Below are 26,924 nucleotides of genomic sequence, written 5' to 3'. Positions count from 1 at the left end.
TCGTCCACCCAAACTCCTCGCTCTCCTCGTCACCACGGCAACGCGAGCAGCGGAGCGGGACCGAGTCCCCTCGACCTTCCAGCCCCCCACTCCCGGCCCCCTCGTCCTCCTCCTCGTTCTCCTCCTCGTCCTCAGCATCATCCACTTATTCATCATCAGCAGTAGCAGCATCTGCAGCAACATCATAAGCATGTTTATTATCATCACAATCATATTACGCATCAGCAGCAGCAACATCATCATCATCATCAAAAGCCATTCGAACTGCAGGCATCATCTTCAGTTACATCGTTCGATAACTCGTCTTCTTCCTCATCATCATCAGCAACAACAGAATCATTATAATCAACAATTCGCCGATGCATCGTCATTCCGCCACTCATCATCAGCAGCAGCACCATCACCATCATTATTTTCCTCCTCCCCACGCTCATCCTCTTTATCATCATCATCAGCACCATCATCATCAGCACCATCATCAGCACCATCATCATCATCAGCACCATCGTCATCATCATCAGCACCATCGTCATCATCATCAGCACCATCGTCATCAGCACCATCATCATCAGCACCATCATCAGCACCATCATCATCATCAGCAGCACCATCGTCATCATCATCAGCACCATCGTCATCATCATCATCAGCACCATCGTCATCATCATCAGCACCATCGTCATCATCATCAGCACCATCGTCATCAGCACCATCATCATCATCAGCATCATCATCAGCACCATCGTTAACAGCATCAGCACCATCGTCATCATCAGCATCAACATCAGCACCATCGTTAACAGCATCAGCACCATCGTCATCATCAGCATCATCATCAGCACCATGGTCATCAGCATCAGCACCATCGTTATCAGCATCAGCACCATCGTCATCATCATCATCAGCACCATCGTCATCATCAGCACCATCGTCATCATCAGCACCATCGTCATCATCATCAGCACCATCGTCATCATCAGCACCATCGTCATCAGCACCATCGTCATCATCATCAGCACCATCATCATCATCAGGACCATCGTCATCATCATCAGCACCATCGTCATCACCATTATCACCATCGTCATCAGCATCAGCACCATCATCATCGTCATCATCATCATCAGCACCATCGTCATCATCAGCACCATCGTCATCAGGACCATCGTCATCATCATCAGCACCATCGTCATCATCATCAGCACCATCGTCATCATTATCATCAGCACCATCGTCACTTCCTCCACGCCTCATCCCTCCCCCACATCCACCCCCTGCCCCCTCCCTCCCCTCCCCGCACCAAATTCACCCCCCCCGCACTCCCCCTGCGCTCTGAGTCGTCTTTGTCTCCCGCACTCCGCCCCTGGGACCACAGCGACGACACGCGGGGTGGAGGGGGGGACGCGGGGGGGTGGGCAGTGGGGGAAGGTGGAGGGGGGAAGAGCTGTGGGGGCGGGGGGAGACCTGGACACCGATGGCACCGCTCTGTGAATCCCAGGAGACAATGGTACCTGCCCTCTCACCTGTCCACTCACCTACCCTCTCACCTGTCCACTAGAGTGCCCTCTCATCTACCCTTTTATCTACTCTCTCACCTGCCCTCTCACCTGCCCTCTCACCTGCCCTCTCACCTGCCATCTCACCTGCCCTCTCACCTGCCATCTCACCTGCCATATCACCTGTCCGCTAGCGTGCCCTCTCATCTACCCTTTCAATTACCCTCTCACCTGCCCTCTCACCTGTCCACTAGCATTCACTTTCATCTACCCTTTCATCTACCCTCTCACCTGCCATATCACCTGTCCGCTAGCGTGCCCTCTCACCTGCGCTCTCATCCACCCTCTCACCTGCCCCCTAACCTGCCCTCTCACCTGCCCTCTCACCTGCCCTCTCACCTGCCCTCTCACCTTTCCTCTCACCTTTCTTCTCACCTTTCTTCTCACCTGCCATCTCATCTTGCCTCCCACCTGCCCTTTCTCCTACGCTCTCAGATGCCTCCTACTCACCCTCTCGCCTCTCCTCTCACTTGCTCGTGCATAATAAACTCTGCTGAAAGCATGCACTCCCAGAAGGCCGTTGGGGCCAATAGGTTGTGCGAGAAATACATGTGCATTACACACACACATACATATACACGGTATATAAGTGTTTATCATTATTGTTGTTGTTATTGTTGTGGAGAGGCGCTGTTGGCCTGGACGTCCACTCTCGAGGCTGCCGTCCAGCAGCACCACCACGCCATGGCCCTGCGTCTCGACGACGATGATGATGTTGGTGGTGGTGGTGGTGGTGGACAGGCAGATACGTGAAGGAGGCGTGTTGTTAATACAAGCGTGGGTCATTACATTGTGACGTGGCTAGGAGATGTTAACTACCTCGCCTGGTTATACAGGAGGTCGTGAGTTCGATCCCGACCCTGACGCCTGCTGCTGCTGCTGTATATTTGGAGTTTGCGGTGTCTCTCTCTCTGTGGTCCCGTGGAATTGTCTCCAGGTCCTCCGGCTTTTCCCTCCATATTTAGAATCAACATCACGGTTTAGAGTGTTTGGTTGCTATACATTTGTCTGCTATAAACTTCCACGCGATAAGCCACTTCGCTGACCTGTCATTTTCTATAGCCAGGTTGCTTTTGAGCGACATGTCAGCTCAGTGAGCCTTACCTGGCAACATAATAAAAAAAAATGGTTTAGTTTACATCGCTGGATTGTGAGATTTGGTAGTGGTGGCTTGGCAGTGGATTGCCCATGTCTGACGATGCTGATGATGCTGATGCTGCTGATGATCCACACGAGAAACATTTCCCGTGCCCGCAATCACAGCCACGATTGACGCCACGTTCACAGCGCTGGAATTTTGCCAAGTTATAAGTGACAACCCAAATGTACGGTCCCGTTGGGATGCCATGGAATTATTATTTATCGCTCGACTTTACATCTCGTGAGTCAATAAAGCACGCGACAGGACGGGCATGGTGAAACAAGAACATCAAAGGTGGTGGTGGTGCTGGTGCAAATGGTGGAGACGATGGTGGTGGTGCTGGTAGTGGTTGCAGTGGTGGCGGCACTGATGCTGGTGGCATTGTTGTTGCTGTGTGCAGTGTAGCGACTCGCCCGTTATCCTACGAACCCGTCGACTTCGATTCCTGATCACGGCCAACACCAACGACGATTATCTTAACCAGTCCTGGGCCTCTCTTAGGTCGACTCAGCCTCAAATCAGTACCTGGTGCTGTGTGTAAACATCGCCACTGGCGGGTGGGCGTGAGGGTGGCCACTCAACCCCTTCCTAGGCTGGCTCGCGATCAGCACTTGCCCCAAAGGTCTGTTAAGACGACACGGCGGGGGACACTTTTGGTGGTGCTGACTGCTGCTGCTGATGGTGGTGGTGGTGGTGGCTTCAGTGGTGAATTCTCGTCCCTGCCCTGGGAGTGTGGAAGTGGCGGAGGAGGAGTTCGATGGAAAGTCGTCGAGTGCTGAGGCGGAAAGAAGGGGGGTGAGGGGGGGAGGGGCCCACGTGAGTGGGACAGATGGTTCCTAATCCGGTTACCCCTCCCCTTCATCCCCCCTCCCCCCTCCATCCCCCCACCCTCCATCCCCCCACCCTCCATCCCCCCCTTCAACCAACTCTCCGATAAACACAGCAACCACACCGCATTCATCATTGACGGGCATATCACCACCACCTCGAGTCACTCACACCACTCTCGATATCTCACCACACACACTCACAGCCACACCACCACCACCACCGCACTCACCACCGGATACTGTATAACAACAACCGCCGTTCACCACTGCGCTTGTGCCAGGCAAGGTGCACTTTGATTGCCAAGTGACATGCCCGCTGGCAGGTCACGGGGCAGACCCTGCAGGTGCCACGGGTTGACTGACTGAGATGACTGGCTGATGCATCAGCTGTGACCCCCTACTCTGCCAACTTGCTGTGTTTTAGCCGCCAGGTGCTCCGCTCGTTGTTGTGAGCATCGCTTCTCCGCCCTCCGTTTTTGCTGGATGGCGACTGCCTCCAACTGCCCAGTGGCAGCAGCAGCGTCCTTCACGAGCCTCCTCCACAGAGGCTGATCTTGACACCGCTGTGACGAGTCATCAGCTGGTACCAGCGGTGTCAAGATCGACATACACAAAGACAAAGATCGCCCGTATAGCCTTAACAGACTGGGGCAAGTGCTGTTAGCGAGCGCCAATGAAGGCCGACATGGCACGCAAGGCGGTGGGTGGCCAGCACCACGCCCGGCCGCCTTTGTCTCCCCAGTGGCGATGTTTACACACTACACCAGGTACTCATTTGAGGCTGAGTCGACATAGAGGCGGCCCAGTACCGTCACTGTTCTTGGCCGTGAGCGGGAATCGAACTCGGGTCGCCGGGTTCTTAGCACAACGAGTAAACCGCTACACCACCGCTCCCCACACTACCACCGCTGGAACACCACCACCACACTAACCACCAGCACCATTGCCAGATCCATGACGATTGTTGGTGCGATGTTGTTGACTTTGGTTACGCAGTGTGCAAATTATATGCAAATGAGATCGCGGTTTAACGATTAGGCTAATTAGGCCAACACATGTCTACAAATGAGGCTGAGCAATTACAACCCGCCCCCCGCCCCCCGCCCCTCAATATAAACAAGACGAGGCCAAGGAAATAAATCGATTCATGAATCAAAAATGTCGGTCCCTGAAATCGTGACAATTTATCCATTCACCAGAGGGGCAGTGAATCATGAGCCCCCCCCCCCCTCGACACCCCTCCCCCCATCCCTCGCTCGGGGGGGCATTGACAAGTATTCACTCAGAGCTGGGAGGATGGGAGAGGGGCGAGAGGAGGAGGAGAGGGAAGAGAGGCCAGGAATGCAGGGAGCTCTAGGGGGTCAGGGGTCATCCTTGGAAACCTCTGCCCCTTAACTCAGCTGATTGGCTGCAGGTTTTGGGCGGAGTGAGGTCAGAGGGCATGCTCACATGGCGACAAAGCGCACAAGCACCACGGCCCTCAGGCCGAGGCCGCCCTTCTCTCTGCCACCTCCATCTCTCTCTCTCTCTCCTTGGTCCCTGGTCTCCCCCCTCTCTTCCATAACTCCCCCTCCCACTCTCTTTTCCCCTGATCTCCCCCTCTGTCTCCTGGTCTCCATCTCTCTCTCTCTCTTCCCTGAGATCTCTCTCCCCTGATCCCCCTATCTCCCCTAGTCTTCCCCTCTCTCCCCTGGTCTCCCACTCTTTCCTGGTCTCCCACTCTGCCCTGGTCTCCCACCCCTGATCCCCCCTCTATCCACTGGTCTTCCCCTCTCTCCCCTGGTCTCCCACTCTTCCCTGGTCTCCCCCGCTCATCTCTTCCCTGGTCTCTCACCCCTGATCCCCCCTCTATCCCCTGGTCTTCCCCTCTCTCCCCATACCGCTGGAGCAGCTGCAATCCCAGATCTTCCCATCCGAGTTTTGAGTTGGTCCCCAGGTCCATGCGGGGCTCCCGCAGCCGCGCTCAGATCGCGTTCACACGTGGGGGGGGCTCGTGGCGGCCCTGTCAGGGACCCTAGGCCAGCCACGCTGTCACGAGCTGGGTTCGAATCCGAGTCCCCAAGCCGATGGCACTGGGTTCTCGAGTGAACGTCTCAAGTTGGTGGTGTCGGTCTGGCCACAACGACGCCTGTGATATTACACTCGGGTTTCTGCTTAAACGTGGATGAATTCGGGCTCTGCAAATTAAAATATTGATGATGATGTGGGGTCACCTGGTCCACTGTGGAGCAAACTGCGCGGTGCTCTGCAACAAAGTCCGACACAAAACCGACCGGGGGACCAGGCACGGATCAACTCCCTGGCACCCCATCACAGGCGCCAAGTCCCGGCACTGTCCGGGGCCAACCAGGACAGGTGGCAACTCCACTGAATCACCGCGTCACAAACCTTGCTAATATTTATTGTATAAGGCAAATGGCATAGAACGCAGAGAGCGCAGATCTTCCATACAACGCTGCTGTCGGCTGTGACACGTGCTGTCAGCGAGCATGCGTGTGACCACGTGCATGACCCCTACACCCGTCCGCCTTTGTCTCCCCAGTGCTGATGTTTAGACACCACATTGGGGGCCTTTGCTCCCTGAAGGCGGAGTCAATGTACGGGATACGGTACAGATGTGGCCGGGGAGTCGAACTCTGGATGTGGGGTTCGTGGTTGCAAACGTCCCCAGAGAAATGATACACACGCCTATTCACAGAGCCTTCACATTCACCGTGTATACAAAACGGTCTCCGCTCTCTAATTCCCTCTCCCTTTATCCACACAGCTCTCTCTCTCTTGCTCTCTCCCCTACCCCCTTGCTGCCACTCACCCCCTTATACATCCCCCACACACACCCCCCCACCCCTCACGGAACCCTCTCTCCATGTGTGACCCCTGCTGCTGAGACGACACTCGGAGTGGCAAACAGAACAGCATCGCAGTGTCCTGCCGGTTCAAGCCCCAGAGACACTCACTGACACACTCACTCACACACTCACCCAGAAACACTCACTCACACACTTGCCCAGAGGCACTCACACACTCAATCAGAAACACTCACACACTCACCCAGAGACACTCACTCACACACTCACCCAGAAACACTCACATACTCACCCAGAGACACTCACTCACACACTCACCCAGAAACACTTACACACTGACCCAGAGAAACTCACACACTCACTCACCCAGAGACACTCACTCACACACTCACTCACTCACTCACCCAGAGACACTCCCTCACTCACCCGGATGAGCCACTCACTCAGCCGCTGACTGATCCGAACCCACACTCACCTGACCCCAAACTCACACACTCACCCACTCACCAGAACACTCGCTCACTCGTTCACTCGCACACTCCCACACTCACCCAAAACCGCACTCACTCACCGGAGCAAGTGCTCATTCACTCACTCACTCGCCAGATGCACACCCGCTTCTCGACTCACCCGAAGCTTAACTCACTCACCACTTACACACTCACCACGTACACACTCACCACTTACACACTCACCACGTACACACTCACCACTTACACACTCACCCGCTTACACACTCACCCATCTATCGTAACCCACACTGAACCATTCACCGCAACTCACACTCAAAACACTCACCCCAACTGAACCTATGCTCACCCAATCCGATGCTCACCCACTCACACACTCACACTCACCTGCTATCACACTCACCCGCAACCCACGCTCACCCCAACCCTCACCGACTCAGCAAAAACACAAAACACAAAAACACAGTCTCACTCCAATCCACGCTCAGCCGCTCACACGCTCACTCACCAATGTCTACTCACCCACACACCTTCTCACACCGACTCACCAAACACAGAAAGACAAGGATCCCCCGTATAGCCTTCACAGACTGTAGGGGCAAGTGTTGTTAGCGGGCACCTATGGAGGCCGGCACGGCGCACGAAGGGGGTGGGTGGCCAGCACCACGCCTGGTCGCCTTTGTCTCCCCAGTGGCGATGTTCACACACTGCACCAGGTACTCATTTGAGGCTGAGTCGACCTAGGGGAGGCCCAGGACTGGTTCAGATATTCGTCACTGCTGTTGGCCATGAGTGAGAATCGAACCCGGGTTGCCAAGTTCGTAATGCAGCGTTGTGCTAACCGCTACACTATGCTGCCACTCACCCGATACAACCATCAGCCCCTCACCGAATCCTCGCTCACTCACCCACCCACCCACTCACTCACTCACTCACTCACCAACCACCCACCCACTCACCCACCCACCCACCCACCCACCCACTCACTCACTCACTCACTCACTCACCCACCCACTCACTCACTCACCCACTCACTCACTCACTCAATCACTCACTCACCCACCCACTCACCCACTCACTCACCCACTCACTCACCCACCCACTCACCCACCCACCCACCCACTCACTCAATCAATCAATCACTCACTCACCCACCCACCCACTCACTCACTCACCCACCCACTCACTCACTCACCCACTCACTCACTCAATCACTCACTCACTCACTCACCCACCCACCCACCCACTCACTCACTCACTCACCCACCCACCCACCCACTCACTCACTCACTCAATCACTCACCCACCCACCCACTTACTCACTCACCCACCCACCCACTCACTCACTCACTCACTCACTCACTCACTCACTCACTCACCCACTCACTCACTCACCCACTCACCCACCCACCCACCCACCCACTCACTCACTCACTCACCCACTCACTCACTTACTCACCCACCCACCCACCCACCCACCCACCCACTCACTCACTCACTCACCCACCCACTCACTCACTCAATCACTCACTCACTCACTCACCCACCCACTCACCCACCCACTCACCCACTCACTCACCCACTCACTCACCCACCCACTCACTCAATCAATCAATCACTCACTCACCCACCCACCCACTCACTCACTCACCCACCCACCCACCCACCCACTCACTCACCCACTCACTCACTCACTCAATCACTCACTCACTCAATCACTCACTCACTCACCCACCCACCCACCCACTCACTCACCCACCCACTCACTCAATCACTCACCCACCCACCCACCCACCCACCCACCCACTCACTCACTCACTCACCCACCCACCCACTCATTCACTCACTCACTCACTCACTCACCCACTCACTCACTCACTCACCCACTCACTCACTTACTCACTCACCCGCTCATCCACAGTCACCCACGGTCTCCCACTCACGGCTCACCCACAGTCACCTACGCTCTCCCCACTCACCCACAGTCACCCACAGTCACCCACTCACCCGTAGTCACCCACGGTCACCCACAGTCACCCACTCACCCTATGCGACATGGGTCACTGCACGGCAACAATGAGGAATGGGGGGGGGGCAACGCTCCATCACCACGAGGAGGGGGTTGGGGGTGCCCAGAGCAACGAGGAGTGAGGAGCCACAGTAGGGCCGAGTGGGGGGGGGGCGTTAGAGAAGAGGTCACGGGGGGGGGGGGGGGTGCAGGGGGGGGGGGGTCGAGGGGGGGTGTGGATATTTTGGAGAGGGGGTGGATGCGGGGAGCTAAGGGATGGATCAATGAGCCCCTTTGAATGAGAGAACGATGCATATTTTATGAGGTTTGTGATGTCGCGCTATCAGCGTCGTCACGGGACAAAGGCGTGTCCCCCCCCCCCCCCGAGTTCGGAGCTCCGCAGCGAGCAGTGCACCACCCTGCGTCACAGAAGCGGCCCCCGGAAGACGACCTCACAGAACAACTCCTGAAGACACACCGCTCGGCCTCGCAGCTGGAATATCGCCAAATTAAAACCTCCCATATCGCACTCCGAGTCGCTGCTGCTGCTGCTGTTGTTGTTGTTGTGCAGTCGTTGGCGATCATCATCGAGTCGCTCCACTCGACAACCCGCCTTCATCACGGCGCAGCCTCTGTGAGTGTATTGGTCTCGATGCGATCGCGCGGTTGTTCCACGTGGGGAGCGGTGGTGTAGGGGTCTGCGCTACGCTGCACCACGAAGCCGGCGAGCCGAGTTGCATTCCCGCTCACGGCCAACGCCGTTGACGATTATTTGAACCGGTCCTGGGTCACCCGTAGGTTGACTCGGCCTCAAATGAGTGCCTGCTGCGGTGTGTAAACATCAGCACTGGGGAGACAAAGGCGGCCGGGCGTGGTGCTGACCACCCACCCCCTCGTGTGCCGTGCCGACCTTCATAAGTGCTCACTAACAGCACTTACCCCAAAAGTCTGCTCAGGCTATATGGGGGATCTTTGTCTGTGTCTGTGGATTTGTATGTGAGTCTATATATCTCTACGTGATCCTATAGGTTTATATGTGAGTCTATGAGTTTCTATATAAGTCTACGAGCCTCTATGTGCGTCTATGCGTCTCTATGTGAGTCTATGGGTCTCTATGTGAGTCTATGGGTCTCTATGTGAGTCTATGAGTTTCTATGTGAGTCTATGCGTCTCTATGTGAGTCTATGGGTCTCTATGTGAGTCTATGCGTCTCTATGTGAGTCTATGAGTTTCTATGTGAGTCTATGCGTCTCTATGTGAGTCTATGAGTTTCTATGTGAGTCTATGCGTCTCTATGTGAGTCTATGGGTCTCTATGTGAGTCTATGGGTCTCTATGTGAGTCTATCGTGATCTCGCTATGCTAGAGAACCCGGGATTAATCACAGGCGAAAAAATACCTGGATCGATTCCACGCCACGGCTTTAACATCAGCGGCGAGGGCGATCCGCTCACTCCGTCCTCCAAGCCACACCGAGCGCTTTGGTTTCAACAGCCCCATGCCAGCAGAACAAAGTCTGTGGGTTTGTTTATTTGTTAACCCTCCACTTGTTCGGGCTTGCTGTTGACGTCTCCCGGCCGAGTCGCCCGTGTTAACGAGATCCATTCATAGCTCAGAGTACTTTACTCAGTGGGAAATCAACTCCTGATCCCGATTGTAATAATTGCCATTAAAACTTCGTTTTTAATTTTAACCAGGTAAGGCCCACTGAGATACGTAGTTCTGTTTCAGAAGCGACGTGGCTATCGCAGACGACAGCTCAACGAAGTGGTTTATCATCACGTGGAAATGCAGAGCAGCCAAATACTCTAAAACGCGTGTTGTTGATGCTAAATGTGGAGAGAAACACCGGAGGACCCGGAGAAAAATCCACACGACCACGGGGAGAGAGAGAGACACCGCAAACTCCAAATACACAGCAGCAGGTGTCATCAGGGTCGGGATCGAACCCACGACCTCCTGCATACCAGGCGAGGTAGTTAACATCTAGCCACCGTGATGATGATAATCAGAGAGAGACACGCAAACTCCTAATACACAGCAGCAGATGTCATCAGGGTCGGGATCGAACCCACGACCTCCTGCATACCAGGCGAGGTAGTTAACATCTCCTAGGCACTAAGTGAGCCTGTAGATCTGCGCCACTCACCTGCGTCACGTGGGAGTCTTCACGGCCACCTTGGCGGTTCCCTTCCCATCTTCATGTTCTCATCGGCGTGACGCTATCCAGGCTGCCGGTGCTGATGAGCTCCAATATTCCTGAACGCATCATCAGCAACAGGAGGGATGTCACGAGCAGAACTACCGTCACCATTGCTGCTGTCGCCATCGCCGGCAACGTCATTGTGTTCATCATCAAAAGCAAGCGGCCTTGTGATGTCGATATGATCATCAGCAGCAGCATCATCAACATCAGCAGCATCTGTAGTATCCGTTTCACTAGCAGCAATGCCATCATTAATATCACCAGCAGCATGACATGTTATCATCAACATCATCATCATCAGCAGAAACAGCAGGATCGTCATCACCATCAGCAACAGCTAGAGCAGCAGTAATATCACGATTAGCATCATCAGCAGCAGTTACAACAGCAATTACAGCAGCAATATTATCATGATCAATATTATGACCATAAGCTGCAGCTAGAACACCAATAATATCATGATCAACAACATCATCATCAGCAACAGCAACCAGAGCAGCAGCAATATCATCATGATCAACATCATCATCAGCTGCAGGCGCATCGCCGCGACCATCACTGTCATCGCGATCTCCGCCGTGGGGTGGATGGGGGCGGCGCTCAATCCTCGTGAATGGTTCCGTGGCGTCTGCGACGGTCTGGGGCCCCGTGTGTGGCCTCGCATCGCCGTGGCCGCGAGGCTGTCACGCCGTGTAAGGGCTCTGCTGCCACTGCCGCTGCTGCCACCTGAACGAGTGCTCGTGGGTGTTTCCATGCGGAGTGAAAAGCCCACCGTTGACGGCTCGATTACGAAGTTAAATATTGGTGGAATGTACTTTAGGGGAAATGAAAAGGACTGCAGACGTTCAGAGCCTCCGCGGTCTCTGATGGTCTCGAGATCAGGGAGGCGGGCACGTGCGAAGACGCACCGAGGAATCGCGCGGTTGGCTACGTACGTACGGTGCGAAAGAGGTTGAACGTTCATACATACAAACAAACTTAGCCACCGCCGCTGCCCGGCTATTGGATAATCCGCATGTGATGCACACGCGCGATTTCCACCGATATTGGTGAACACACGTGAACACACGTGCACACACGGATACAATCATACGCATCATGAGTGTACGTTAGCACGCCAATCACATTGGCTCCCTGTTGTGGCGAACATTCTGTCACCTAAATATCAGCAAAGACATCCGCGCAAAGTTGAACACGTAGGAGGAGGCCTTCGCTACCAATATTATCCATAATCGAGGTTTTTGGGGTTAGATGACTGATGATGCTGGTTGTAATTACTGGCGAAACGTCGTAACCCAGATTGTAAATATTGTGGGTTTACTCTCCAACAAACCACCGGTGTGCTGTACTAGTACACTACACTATACACTACACTATACACGACACTATACACTACTATACACTACACAACTATACACTACACTATACTTTACACTACACTATTCTATACACTACACAACTATACACTACACAATACACTACACTATACACTACACAACTATACACTACATTATACATTACACTATACACTACTATACACTACACAACTATACACTACATTATACACTACACTATACACTACACACTAGTACTGTACTAGAGACGAATTGGCCACGTTCTGTTTACGTGACAACCCTTACTAGTTGGCTGTGTCGGGTGGTGGCGGGTTTAACGACACAAATTCATATATTTACGCGATCTCACCCCAACCCCCTCCTCTATCATGGCCATCCGCGGCCACCATCAGCCACCGAGACCTCAGCAGGGAGCCATCATCGCCGCCAGCTCAAGTGCCGATCTCCCCTTCTGGGTTTCTGCGGCCGCCGCTGTCACCATCCCAGAATCTCTTCCCTGACCTCGAAGGACGCTGCCGCGCGGACAGAGTGGAGCGACGCGAACGTCCAAAATAATAATAGTAGTAAAGACATCGTAATACAGTTTTGTGATGGAGTAAGATCGCGTAAACATGTGAATGTGTCGTGAAACCCGCCTCCACCCGACACAGCCAACTAGTAAGGGTTGTCACGTAAACAGAACGTGGCCAATTCGTCACTAGTACAGCACTAGTGTATAGTCTAGTGTATAGTGTAGTGTATAGTAGTGTAGTGTATAGTAGTGTAGTGTATAGTGTAGTGTATAGTAGTGTAGTGTATAGTGTAGTGTATAGTAGTGTAGTGTATAGTGTAGTGTATAGTAGTGTAGTGTATAGTGTATAGCAGTGTATAGTGTAGTGTGTAGTGTAGTGTATAGTAGTGTAGTGTATAGTGTAGTGTATAGTAGTGTAGTGTGTAGTGTATAGTGTAGTGTATAGTGTAGTGTATAGTATAGTGTATAGTGTAGCGTGTAGTGTATAGTAGTGTATATTATAGTGTATAGTAGTGTAGTGTATAGTAGTGTATAGTGTAGCGTGTAGTGTAGTGTATAGTAGTGTAGTGCATAGTGTGGTGTATAGTAGTGTAGTGTGTAGTGTAGTGTATAATAGTGTAGTGTATAACAGTATAGTGTATAGTGTAGTGTATAGTGTAGTGTACTAGTACAGCACTAACCGGTATGTTGGAGAGCCAAGCCACAACATTTACAATCCGAGTACGACGTTTCACCAGTAACTACAACTAGCTTCATCAGGCGACATCCACATGATTAATTGGCCGTGTCATGTGGTGGCGGGTTTGACGACACATTCGTATATTTACTCGATCTCACAGCAGCACCGAGACGGATCTCTCCCTCCCTCCCTCCCTCTCTCTGCTGAAGCCCTCTCATCATGGCCATCAGGAGACCTCCACACTGAGGATCTGGCCACCGACTCACGCCGCTGCTGCTGCTGCTGATGGAATCACGCGCGCAAGGACACAATTAGCACCCTTCTTCTTACAAGGGCTGTTAAACGACAACACTGATAACCGATTGAAATAATGGTTACGGGTGTACGGTGGTGGTGCATGATCCGATGACGGTTGTTGAACGATGACTACCGCTATTTAGCAGTGGAGCACGTTGGTTTGCTAACATCGCCTTGTGTCTCTTCCCGTTGGAATTTCAAAGCGACTCATTTCCTAGCGCACACTCTTACGGGTTCTGGTCCATCGCGAATGCGCACTAATCACGCGCGGTGAGCTCTTTGGAACGACACCGTTTTAAAGTCTCTTGCAAAACTGCATCAAGGCTCAGCGATGGATCCCCGAACGCGAGCCGGTAACGCGCTCCGGGTCTTCGGAGCCGGAGACCCCGAGACTGCGCTGAGCCGATAGCACGAGGCGTCCACGCGGCGGTGACAGCAGGTCGCCGTGGGGCTGCGGATCGTAGACGGTGTCGATCTGGGTCTGTTGAGACCGGTGCACGTGCCGATCGGCAAGGTGGGATGGAGAGAAATTGTGCAGATTCTTGTAGATGTGCAGTACGGTTGGCTACGTACGGGTGTGAAGGAAGATCATCACACTTGCATACGTAAGCAATGCTATGTTTAATGAATATAAACATTTATTTTTATTTTACCCGGTAAGGTAAGGCCCACTGAGCTATATAGCTGTTTCCAGAAGCGACCTGGATATCACAAACGAGAGCTCAGCCAAGCGGCTTCTCACGTGGAAATGTGGAGCAGCCAAATACTCTGAACGCGCGATGTTGATTCTGAACGCGGTGGGAAAAACCGGAAGACCCGGAGAAAAATCCACGCGACCACGGCGAGAGAAACACCGCAAACTCCAAACACACAGCAGCAGCAGCAGGCGTCAGGGTCGGGATCGAACCCACGACTTCCTGTGTACCAGGCGAGGTAGTTAACATCTCCTAGCCACCGTGGCGCCCTCAATAGGTAGCCGGTGTAGCGCATCTCGTCTCGAAGTCGTGATCGAATCAAATTCCTCCCTTCCGAACTCTCCAAACGAGCTGCAGCGTTTAGCTTCAAGGTTAAGGCGCAGCTCCGCAATTGCTCACTGCTGGCAGAGGCAAGCCCCCCCCCCCCTAACAGCCACGGGTACACGCTCAAGGCACACGCGTAACGCGTGGAGTAAACCAACACGTGAACCACGCACACATAGATACTCATGTACGCGTGATTACACGTGTACTCACGAATGAACACCTTATTGATGTCTTCACGCTCCACGATGAGCAACACACATCAACAAAATACATAAACACACAAGACAAAGATACCCCGTATAGTCTTAGCAGACTGTTGGGGCTAGTGCTGTTAGCGAGTAGCACCTATGAAGGCCGGCACGGCACACGAGGGGCTGGGTAGCCAGCACCAAGCTCGGCCGCCTTTGTCTCCCCTTGTGCCGATATGTTCACACCTCGCCAGGTACGCATTTAAGGCTGAGTAGACCAAGGCGATGACCAGGACCGGTTTAGATAATCGTCACTGTTATCGGTCATGAGCGCGAATCGAATTCGGATAGGCGGGTTCGCAGCGCAGTGTGCTAACCACTGCACCACCGCTCCCCACATAACACACGCGCGTTGATTCACACACGCGCATGGAAAAGCACACAGATACATAAGGACACACATTAACACGACTAAACACACTCTGCATAATAACAAATATAGATACACTTACAGTATGATATATACATAGGCAGAAAATGAACAGACACAGGCATGGATGCGTTAACATCGGCACCTATAGACATACACATCTTAAACACACTCATCACACACTCGCACGGAGACACGGAGATACATCGGCCCTGTCGAATTCTAGACTGTCGGGGTGAATGCTGTGAGCGAGCACCTATGAAGGCCGGCACGGCACACAAGCAGGCTGGTTGGTAACATCACGCCCGGCCGCCTTTGTCTTCCCAGGCACAATAAGGGGCCTAGGAGCGGTTCCAGATATCACTCGCCACTGATGTTCGCCGTGGGTAACAATTGCAATACCAGTTACCCATGCATGCAGTGCAGTGCGTACAAACAGCGCACCAGTTTATATTCATATCGCACATGCGCATACAATATTAATCGGATATGACTACGTACATTACTGCACTTTAATCAGATAACCCACGTAAAATAAAACGCACATTCACAATAATAATAATGATGATGATGATTGAGAGCTTTTGTCAATCCACCTCCACGCTGTGTCGGTCATGGGGATCGTTTGTCCATACTTCACCTCGCTGGTCAGTGAATGTTTTGTGTAATAGGGCGGCGGCGCCACTGTGGTGAGTCGTGCACCCCGAAGTGAAACCGGGGGTCGCGACGCAGCGCGCTAACCGCTGCCCCACCGCTCCCCACGCAAAATTAACATGAAAAATAATAGCAAACAGCAAAACTCCACGTGTATATATGATATGTACACACATGTATATAAATATACACATACACGACCACACAATTACAAACACAGAGACACAATATTATCATTGCGCCGACACACGAACGTGAATTCACACGCATACGTAAATGACACACTTTGATCAATCCACAACCGATACATTGCTACATCATAACACATCGTCAGACAATTACTGGAGCAATGGATACAGACGCAATAACACACACACACAATTGTATTTACTGTACATAACTATGCATTAAACGATACACATAATAGTATATGTATACAGTCTCTAGCACATTTTATTCTACACACACACATTTGTTTATACGTATAAGTACACCATATATACGTAAACATTAATACACACACGATAATAAGGCAGGTATAAACACACACGTCCAGTGACAATACAAAGATCCCCCGTATAGCCTTAGCAGGCTGTAGGGGCAAGTGCTGTTAGCGAGCACCTATGAAGGTCGGCACGGCACACGAGGGGGTGGGTGGTCAGCACCACGCCCGGCCGCCTTTGTCTCCCCAGTGGCGATGTTTACACACCGCACCAGGTACTCAATTTGAGGCTGAGTCGACCTAGGGGGGACCGGAACCGGTTCACTGGCGGTGTTGGCAATGAGTGGGAATCGAATTCGGGGTCGCCGGCTTCGAAGCGCAGCGCTAACCGCTGCACCACCGCTCCCCGAAGACAAACACACACACACACACCACGACCAGCACATTAATACACACACACACTAATACACTCACACGCATTAACACACAAACACCCCCCCCCACCCCCCACCTTCTACCCCCACCGACACGCAGCTCCCCGCTAATGTTCGCCGCTCGGAACGTCTCTCATCCCGACTCGCGACCTCCTCCTCCTCCCTCCCCTCTCCTCGGCGGCAAATTCGCCCCATTATAAATCACGGCAGCGCGAACCCAATTAGCGGCGTAAACAGCGATAACTGCTCCCCCCGCCCCACCACCACCTCCCTTCCTCCTCCATCCCATAGCCCCCCCCCCCTCTCTCCCTCTCAGCCCGCCAATAAACCCCATATCCCTCGATATCCCCTCGCTAAGAGCAACAGCCCCGACACATCCACAGCGCACTCATTCACAGCCAAACCCGCCACGCGTAAAGACTCCCACCCCCACCGCCCTCTTGGCTTCAGAAGCCGAGCGCTGTGCCAACATCATCGTGCGCCCTACTCATTTGAGGCCGAGTCGACCTAGGAGGGGGGGGGGGAAGGAGCCAATCATAACAACCACTGCGGCGTTTGTCTCACGAGCCCCAGTCCGCCGATGAGACCCAACAAGGTGGAGGCCGGCGCTTTGCTTTGCCTGCCTAAGCGGCACAAATGCTGCTGCTGCTGATGCTGCTGCTGCTGCTGATGCTGCTGCTGCTGCTGATGCTGTTGATGCTGCTGATGCTGCTGATGCTGCTGATGCTGCTGATGCTGCTGCTGATACCGCTGATGCCGCTGCCGCCGCTGCCGCTGATGCCGCTGATGCTGCTGCCGCTGATGCCGCTGATGCTGCTGCTGCTGCTGATGCTGCTGCTGCTGATGCTGCTGCTGATGCTGCTGCTGATGCTGCTGCATGGCAATGTTGGTGCGGGGAAGCTGTGGTGAGGCACCCACGTCGTGTCGATCCACGCGGTGTGACCACGTGTTCTTGCCCAGGGAAAGTGAGTTGTCAGCTCCATACGACGTGCAGCCGTTTCGGCACGGGCAACATTTAGTTTGTCGATTTGTGCTTTTCTCCCTTGTGATGGTGACTTTGTAGGATGGACGTTGAGATTTATAAGGGGGCAGGGGGGACCAATACGGGGTGGATTGGTCTGTAGTAAGGTAGGGCACTGATAATGGGTTGACAGGTATGTAGTAGTGTACAGTGTAGCGTATAGTGCAGTGTATAGTAGTGTAGAGTGCAGTGTAAAGTAGCGTATAGTCGTGTACTGTATTGTAGTGTAGAGTTGTGTATAGTGCAGTGTAAAGTAGTGTATAGTGTAGTGTAAAGTAATGTATAGTGTAGTGTATAGTGCAGTGTATAGTAGTGTATAGTGTAGTGTATAGTAGTGTATAGTGTAAAGTAGTGTATAGTGTAGTGTATAGTAGTGTATAGTAGTGTATAGTGTAGTGTAAAGTAGTGTATAGTGTAGTGTATAGGATGAACGTTGAGATGTATAAGGGGACACGGGTTTGACCAATACGGTGTGAATTTGTCTGTAACAAGGTAGGGCACTGATGAGAGGTTGACAGGTCATGGGCCACCGATGTGAAGTTCAAAAGAAGAACGTCCGATTCGCACGCGGAGACACTGGGGCCGTCTGCGTTCATTCAAGTACCCACAATGCTCCACAGTGCCACGCGGAAGTTGTTTTCGCTCTGATTTAAGTTAAATTCATCGTCGTCGTCGTCGTTGTTGTTGTTGTTGTTTACGCTCTTGCTTCCTTAATATCGGTGACACCCATCACTCTGGCGAACGAGACTCCTCTATCTTGGGTCCTCTGGTGGCGTTCTCAGCTGGTGAGACGAAATCAACGTGGAACTCGATTGATTCGAGGTGTAAATAAAATAAGATGACGTGTTTTACCCCTTTTGGCAATGACACAGGGAGGTGTTGAGATGTTCTAACACCAAGTAATGCATCAAGTCTGCATTAGCCACACGTACCCGTGGCAAAAGATGTACCTACGTGACTTTACCGAAAGAACCAAAGAGTACGTTTTGACAATAATAATATATGGAGCATTGTATTTGAAACCGAATGGCCTACACCAGAGGCAGCCTTCTTCACTGCCTTGTCTCATCACAAGTGTCAGACCAGGCATTGAGTATCGTTCTCTCTCTCTCTGTACTCTCGTGTGTGTGTGTACTCTAGTGTGTGTGTGTGTGTACTCTAGTGTGTGTGTGTGTGTACTCTAGTGTGTGTGTACTCTAGTGTGTGTGTGTACACTAGTGTGTGTGTGTGTGTACTCTAGTGTGTGTGTACTCTAGTGTGTGTGTACTCTAGTGTGTGTGTGTACTCTAGTGTGTGTGTGTACTCTAGTGTGTGTGTGTACTCTAGTGTGTGTGTGTGTGCTCTGGTGTGTGTGTGTGTACTCTAGTGTGTGTGTGTGTACTCTAGTGTGTGTGTACTCTCGTGTGTGTGTGTACTCTAGTGTGTGTGTGTGTGTACTCTAGTGTGTGTGTGTGTGTACACTAGTGTGTGTGTGTACTCTAGTGTGTGTGTACTCTAGTGTGTGTGTACTCTAGTGTGTGTGTGTACTCTAGTGTGTGTGTGTACTCTAGTGTGTGTGTGTACTCTAGTGTGTGTGTGTGTGCTCTGGTGTGTGTGTGTGTACTCTAGTGTGTGTGTGTGTACTCTAGTGTGTGTGTACTCTAGTGTGTGTGTACTCTAGTGTGTGTGTGTACTCTCGTGTGTGTGTGTACTCTAGTGTGTGTGTGTACTCTAGTGTGTGTGTACTCTAGTGTGTGTGTGTACTCTAGTGTGTGTGTGTGTACTCTCGTGTGTGTGTGTACTCTAGTGTGTGTACTCTCGTGTGTGTGTGTACTCTCGTGTGTGTGTGTACTCTGGTGTGTGTGTGTACTCTAGTGTGTGTGTGTGTGTGTACACTAGTGTGTGTGTGTGTACTCTAGTGTGTGTGTACTCTAGTGTGTGTGTGTACTCTAGTGTGTGTGTGTACTCTAGTGTGTGTGTGTGTACTCTAGTGTGTGTGTGTACTCTAGTGTGTGTGTGTACTCTAGTGTGTGTGTGTACTCTAGTGTGTGTGTGTGTGTGTGCTCTAGTGTGTGTGTACTCTAGTGTGTGTGTACTCTAGTGTGTGTACTCTAGTGTGTGTGTACTCTAGTGTGTGTGTGTGTGCTCTAGTGTGTGTGTACTCTAGTGTGTGTGTGTACTCTAGTGTGTGTACTCTAGTGTGTGTGTGTACTCGAGTGTGTGTGTGTGTGTTCTAGTGTGTGTGTGTACTCTAGTGTGTGTACTCTAGTGTGTGTGTGTACTCTAGTGTGTGTGTGTGTGTGCTCTAGTGTGTGTGTGTACTCTAGTGTGTGTGTACTCTAGTGTGTGTACTCTAGTGTGTGTGTACTCTAGTGTGTGTGTGTGTGCTCTAGTGTGTGTGTACTCTAGTGTGTGTGTGTACTCTAGTGTGTGTACTCTAGTGTGTGTGTGTACTCGAGTGTGTGTGTGCTCTAGTGTGTGTGTGTACTCTAGTGTGTGTGTGTACTCTAGTGTGTGTACTCTAGTGTGTGTGTGTACTCTAGTGTGTGTGTACTCTAGTGTGTGTGTGTACTCTAGTGTGTGTACTCTAGTGTGTGTGTGTGTGCTGTCGCATGTTTAAATGCACGAGCACACAGACATCAAGCCCTGACCTCAAGTCGAACCTTCACTTCACACCTCGCTTGTTGCGGTTCGGCTTCGGGCAGTGGTTTTTTGTTTGGTACGTCGGCTCCAAATCAAGATCCACTAAAATCAAGACCCACAAACGCACGAAGAGCAAACACTGTACTACGAACACAAAGACAAAGATCCCCCTATAGCCTTAGCAGACTGTTGGGGCAAGTGCTCTTCGCGAGTAGCACCTATGAGGGCTGGCACGGCACACGATGGGATGGGTGGCCAGCACCACGCACACACATTGTAAGACCGACACAGAGAAACAACACACACACAGACGGACATATACATACAAACATACACACAGCCACACACAGATGGACAGGACGAAGATCCCCCGTATAACTTAGTTTTGGGGTGACCAGCACCACACCCGGTCGCCTTTGTCTCCCCAGTGGCGATGTTTACACACCGCACCAGGTACTCATTTGAGACTGAATCGACCTAGGGGAGGCCCAGGACCGGTCCAGATAATCGTCACTGGTGGTGTTGGCCGTGAGCGGGAATCGATCTCGGGTCGCCAGGTTCGTAGTGCGGCGCGCTAACCAATACACCACCGCTCCCCACTGACACACAATAACAAACACAAAGATTCTCCGTATAACCTTAACAAACTGTTGAGGCAAGTGCTGTTAGCGAGAAGCACCTATGAAGGCCGGCACGGCACACGAGGGGCTGGGTGGCCTGCACCAAGCTCGGCCGCCTTTGTCTCCCCAGTGGCGATGTTCATCGCATCCGCACCAGGTACCCATTTGAGGCCGAGTCGACTGGCACACGCACGCAAACACACAGACATACACACAGACAGACATACACACACAGACATACACACACAGACATACACACACAGACAGACAGACACACACAGACATACACACACAGACAGACAGACACACACAGACATACACACACAGACATACACACACAGACATACACACACAGACAGACACACACAGACAGACAGGCACACACAGACATACACACACACAGACTCACACAGACACACACACAAACTCACACAGACAACACACACAGACTCACACAGACACACACAGACACACACAGACAAACACAGACATACACACACACAGACATACACACACACAGACTCACATAGACACACACAGACACATACACACAGACACACACAGACACATACACACATACACACATACTCACACAACACAGACACACACACACACACTCACACACACAGACAACACTCACACACACAGACACACACAGACACACACTCACACACCCACAGACACACACACAGACACACACAGACACTCACACGCACACAGACTCACACAGACACACACTCATATAGACACATGCACACATACACACATACAAAACACAGACACACTCACACACAGTCACACACTCACACACACAGACAACACTCACACACAGACACACTCACAGACAACACACACACAGACTCACACAGACACACACACAGACTTACACAACACACACACACAGACACACACACTCACACACACAGACACACACACAGACACACACTCACATAGACACACACAGACAACACACACACAGACACACACACACAGACACACAGACACACACACAGACACACACACACAGACACACACACACACAGACACACAAACAGACACACACAGACACACACACAGACACACACAGACACACACACAGACACACACAGACACACTCACAGACACACTCACAGACACACAGACACACACACACAGACACACACACAGACACACTCACAGACACACTCACAGACACACTCACAGACACACAGACACACACACAGACACACACACAGACACACTCACAGACACACTCACAGACACACTCACACACACACAGACACACACAGACACACAGACACACAGACACACACAGATAGACACACACAGACACACAGACAACACGTCTTACGGTTTAAGTCCTCCACTCCTCCTCCTCGTCGTCTTCATCGTCGTCGTCTCGATCGTCGACGCGGCGACAATCACTTTGGCAGGAGCGGCGGCCCCGTCAAGTGGTGGGGGGCTCAGTGGTGGGGGGCTCAGTGGTGGGGGGCTCAGTGGTGGGGGGCTCGAGGCGATGCCGACTCTGGCCCCTCAACTCGCCGCCTCCTCCTCCTCCTCTTCACCTGGGGACGTTGAGAACAGCATCGCGCACTCATGGCGCGGATGTCTCTCTCTGTGTCTCTCTCTGTGTGTCTGTGTCTCTCTGTGTCTCCCGGTGTCTCTCTGTGTCTCTCTGCGTTTCTCTGTCTCTCTCTCTGTCTCTCTGTGTCTGCCGGTGTCTCTGTATATCTGTCTCTCTCTGTCTCTCTCTGTCTCTGTGTCTCTCTGTGTCTCCCGGTGTCTCTGTGTGTCTCTCTGTGTGTCTCTGTGTCTCCCGGTCTCTCTGTGTATCTCTGTGTCTCCCTGTGTCTCCCTGTGTCTCCCAGTGTATCTCTGTCTCTCTGTGTCTCCCGGTGTCTCGCTGTGTGTCTCTGTGTCTTCCGGTGTCTCTGTCTATCTGTTTCTCTCTGTCTCTCGGTGTCTCTCTCCGTCTCCCAGTGTATCCCTGTCTCTCTGTGTCTGCCGGTGTCTCTCTGTGTCTCTCTGTGTCTCTCTGTGTCTGCCGGTGTCTCTCTTTGTCTCCTGGTGTCTCTCTGTCACTCTGTGTCTCTCTGTGTCTCTCTGTGTCTCCCGCCAAAACGTGACAGCGCCTGTGGTGTCGTCTGCACCTCGCGAGGCCGTGGGAGACGACACGCACTCTCCTCTCCCTTCTCGCTCTCTCCCTTGCATACTCTGCCCTACACTCTCTGCCCTACACACTCTCTCTCTCTCAACTCGCCCCCTCCTCCTCCCCACCACCACCCACACCCCACCCCCGCTGTCTCTCTCGCTCCCCCCGCACATTCTCTCCCCATACACACACACTCTCTGTGCCCACACACACACTCCCATACACACACTCCACACAACACTCCCCACACACACACTCTCTCCGACACACACACTCTCTCCCCTACACACTCTCTCTGCCCACACACACTCCCCTAGGCACACTCCCCACACACACACTATAACTACTCTCTCCCCACACACTCTCTCCACACACATACACTGTCCCTACAAATATCTCCCCACACACACACACTATCATCACACACTCTCAATAGGTACTACCTCCACCTCTCCTCTGCCCATATACACACACACACTCCCCATACAAACTCTCCACACACACACTCACGACACACACGCCCTACACACACACTCCCCACACACACTCTCCCGACACACACACACGCCCCACACACACACATACACTCCCCACACTCACACACACTCTCCCCACACACTCTCCCGACACACACACTTTCTGCTACGCATTCTCCCTCCCCCGCAACTGCGATCCCTCCCCACACAATGCTGGCTGCCGAGTGCCCGGGCTCAAGTGAACTACAGCAATGGATTTTCCGCTGCGATGCCCTCCACGTGCCAGCATCTCACCCACGCAGCAGCTGACCGGCACCTGAGCGAGGGCGCGGACGGCACCCAACGCAACCCAACCGGTCACCAAAGCAGGCCGAGACCCGCTTAGCTCGCGAGATCTGTTGAGATCTCTGGCGCATTCGGGGGCCGTGGAACGAGATCCCTCTCCCACCCCCCCTCCCACACAATGGCAGCCCTTCATTATCCCCTTGCACGTGGCATCGCGTTCGGGAGGTGCATGCCCAATCGTCGAAGATTGCTGATCAGAATCTGCGTTCGAATCAATGACGCCCATTATATCCCGGGATGCGCTGCACTCATGGGTTGAGTTTGAGGGTAACTGGGTGGAGCGGTGGGGATCGGTGAGGTGGGGGGTGCCCCAATATTCGATTTGTCTCGCGAGGTCGCACACAGAGGCGGTTCGATATCGCGGCTTCTCTTGCCCTGCTCATCACAGCGTCGTCACGCTCACGGTCTCGAACATTTAAGGCTGTAGGGGCGCTGCGTTTAAAATCAGTGTTTGTTGTTCTGACACTGTAATTGTTGTTGTTGAAAACAAATCTCGAGGTGGTTATCAAGGGGGCCTCCAACTCGTAGCTTTGGCCATCAGTGGGGGGAGGGGGATGGGGGGGCAAGGCGCACCCCCCTGCCCCCACATCAACAACAACACACCATCAACAACAACAACACAGTAACACTCACCAATGCCACACGCAGATGTTCAGGTCGTGAACTCAACAATAAGAGGCCGGAAGTGGCGTTTCCAGCCGGCGGGTGCTGACGGCCGTGCCGATGGTGGCTTGGCAGAGCTCCGCATTCGTCTCCACGCACAGAGAAGAGTCGAGTCGGACTGTAGCTTTGCTCCATCAGGCTGTGTGTGGGTAGAGTTATTGATTGGCATTCAGAATCAGTATTTATTCCGGAGGAATCCGATGAGCAAACAAGCTCTTCTTCACAGATGTCCAGTAGGGGGCACGCGGCCAGAATGTTACAACAACAATAAATTACATTCTTTGCTTCTTTCGGTAAAGTCACGTAGATACATTTTGTTTTAACAACAAACGATACAGAAACGCGATAGGAGTGCAGAGTAGAGTAAAGGTAAACAAATAACATTAAATATATACAAACAAAACTAAACTATGTTTTACTCATCTTATCAGGTAAACCCCCACCGAGGTATTGAGATTTATTTTTTCAGAAGCAACCTCGCCACAAATGATAGTTCAACAAAGTGGCTTCTCACGGGGAAATTTACAGCCGCGGAAAAAACATACATCATCTAAAACGATCTAAAATAAATGCGTGTTTCCAGACGACAATGAAGCAGAGACGTTGGCAGTGGCTGAGGTTGGGGACGAGCGGCTGATGGACAGTGCCAGGAGACGCCGGGCGAGGTGACCCATCCCTGAGAGCGCGGTGCATCCACACAGCGACTCATCAGTCCGCTACCCCGGGCTACTTAGCTAGTAAAACAGAAACAGGTCGTCTCGTGTGTAGTTTTCATTCATTGCCTGATGCTGCTGCTGCTGCTGTTACGTTGGCAAAGGTTGCACAAGCACAATTAAACAGAAGAAGAACCCCACCCCTCAACACATTCGCTTTAAATGTCTAATATGTAATATGCGATGTTTCTCTCCGGCCTCTGTATGTACGTTGAACTTCTTTCTCGCCGTACGTAGCCAACCGTGATGATCGGAGTTGCGGGTGAAGGACAGCAAACTAAACACGAAAAGCAGTTCGAAAGAAATTAGTTTAAAACGATCTAAAAGAAAGCTTTAAATCGAACGAGTTTTCAATGTTTTGATTGAAAGAATAAAAGCCCCCATCTGTGCTTTGTGTGCTTTGAAGAAGGGCCATTTCCCGAAACGTCACCGATTATACAGTGTTCTCCCTGAAGGCCACATACGGTGCTGGTATCGACCGTGTTGAGAATTGGCTGCAAGGAAGAGGCCTGGGCAGGAAGGGGACGATCAGCGATGGGCAAGACCGGTGACGGAACGGGAGTCAAAGGCGACCCACTGGACCACCTTCGTGGAGATGGAGCCGCCGGGAGGAGCAACACCCCGCCTGGGTGTGCATCCTAAGATTAATAATCGATACTGATCGATCAACATGCGCACACCGTGATCTAGTAAACACGTTGCATGCATCCCGTTGTCTCTCCACTGCTGTATGAAGTCTTCCGCACGCCTCTGGGTCACGGGGATTGATTGATCGCGCTTCGCCCCGCCAAGGGCGGCTTGTGATCCCACTCGCGATGGCCTGGCTGGGAGTCGAACTCGTCCATGGCCGAGTTCACAGCGCGGCAATTCGCTGCGGCAACCGCTGCGCCACCGCTCCTACCCGACCGCCCAGAAGTGGCGAAACGGTGAAACACGCAGCGCGATCCATTTATAGATACCCCACTAAAATATATATAACAAGGGCAGACGATCGATTGCACGTCCCCCGCCAATCCCAGTTGCACCCGTTGCATCTCTGGCCGAGCACTCTGCAAGACACGGAGCCGCCCCGTTGCATTCGCTGGCGTCAATCGATCAGCAGCCGAGGAGCGAGCAAGAGGGCCATTCGAAATGCGTGGGGTATCTACAAATGGATCGCCCTGCACCGTACTCCGAGCGAGCTGAGCTCGAGGGAGCTCTGGAGAGCCGAGCCCCGTCTCGAGGGTCTTTGGCCTACTCTTCCACGCCGATCAGACGGAGTGGGAGAGGTGGAGAGGCCCCCG

At 52.5% G+C, this 26,924-nt stretch overlaps 1 long non-coding RNA gene across 5 annotated transcripts; it reads right to left on the bottom strand.

The window, feature by feature from the left end:
• On the bottom strand, positions 1 to 26,924 carry LOC144724610 (uncharacterized). 5 transcript variants are annotated; one of them, XR_013586543.1, is made up of 3 exons: positions 24,899 to 26,924; positions 10,961 to 11,070; positions 1 to 171 (listed from the first exon to the last, which is right to left on the bottom strand). It is a non-coding gene; the product is annotated as an uncharacterized LOC144724610 (long non-coding RNA). The 5 variants fall into 5 exon arrangements; XR_013586542.1 differs by lacking the exon at positions 24,899 to 26,924 and adding an exon at positions 22,644 to 23,529; XR_013586546.1 differs by lacking the exon at positions 24,899 to 26,924 and adding an exon at positions 21,352 to 21,564.

Source organism: Lampetra planeri, chromosome 2 (assembly GCF_965212315.1).
Source record: "Lampetra planeri chromosome 2, kcLamPlan1.2.h2, whole genome shotgun sequence".
In the NCBI taxonomy this organism is placed as follows: Eukaryota; Metazoa; Chordata; class Hyperoartia; order Petromyzontiformes; family Petromyzontidae; genus Lampetra; species Lampetra planeri.
Note: the sequence above shows the minus strand (reverse complement) of the source record. Positions and strands in the feature narration are given on the sequence as shown.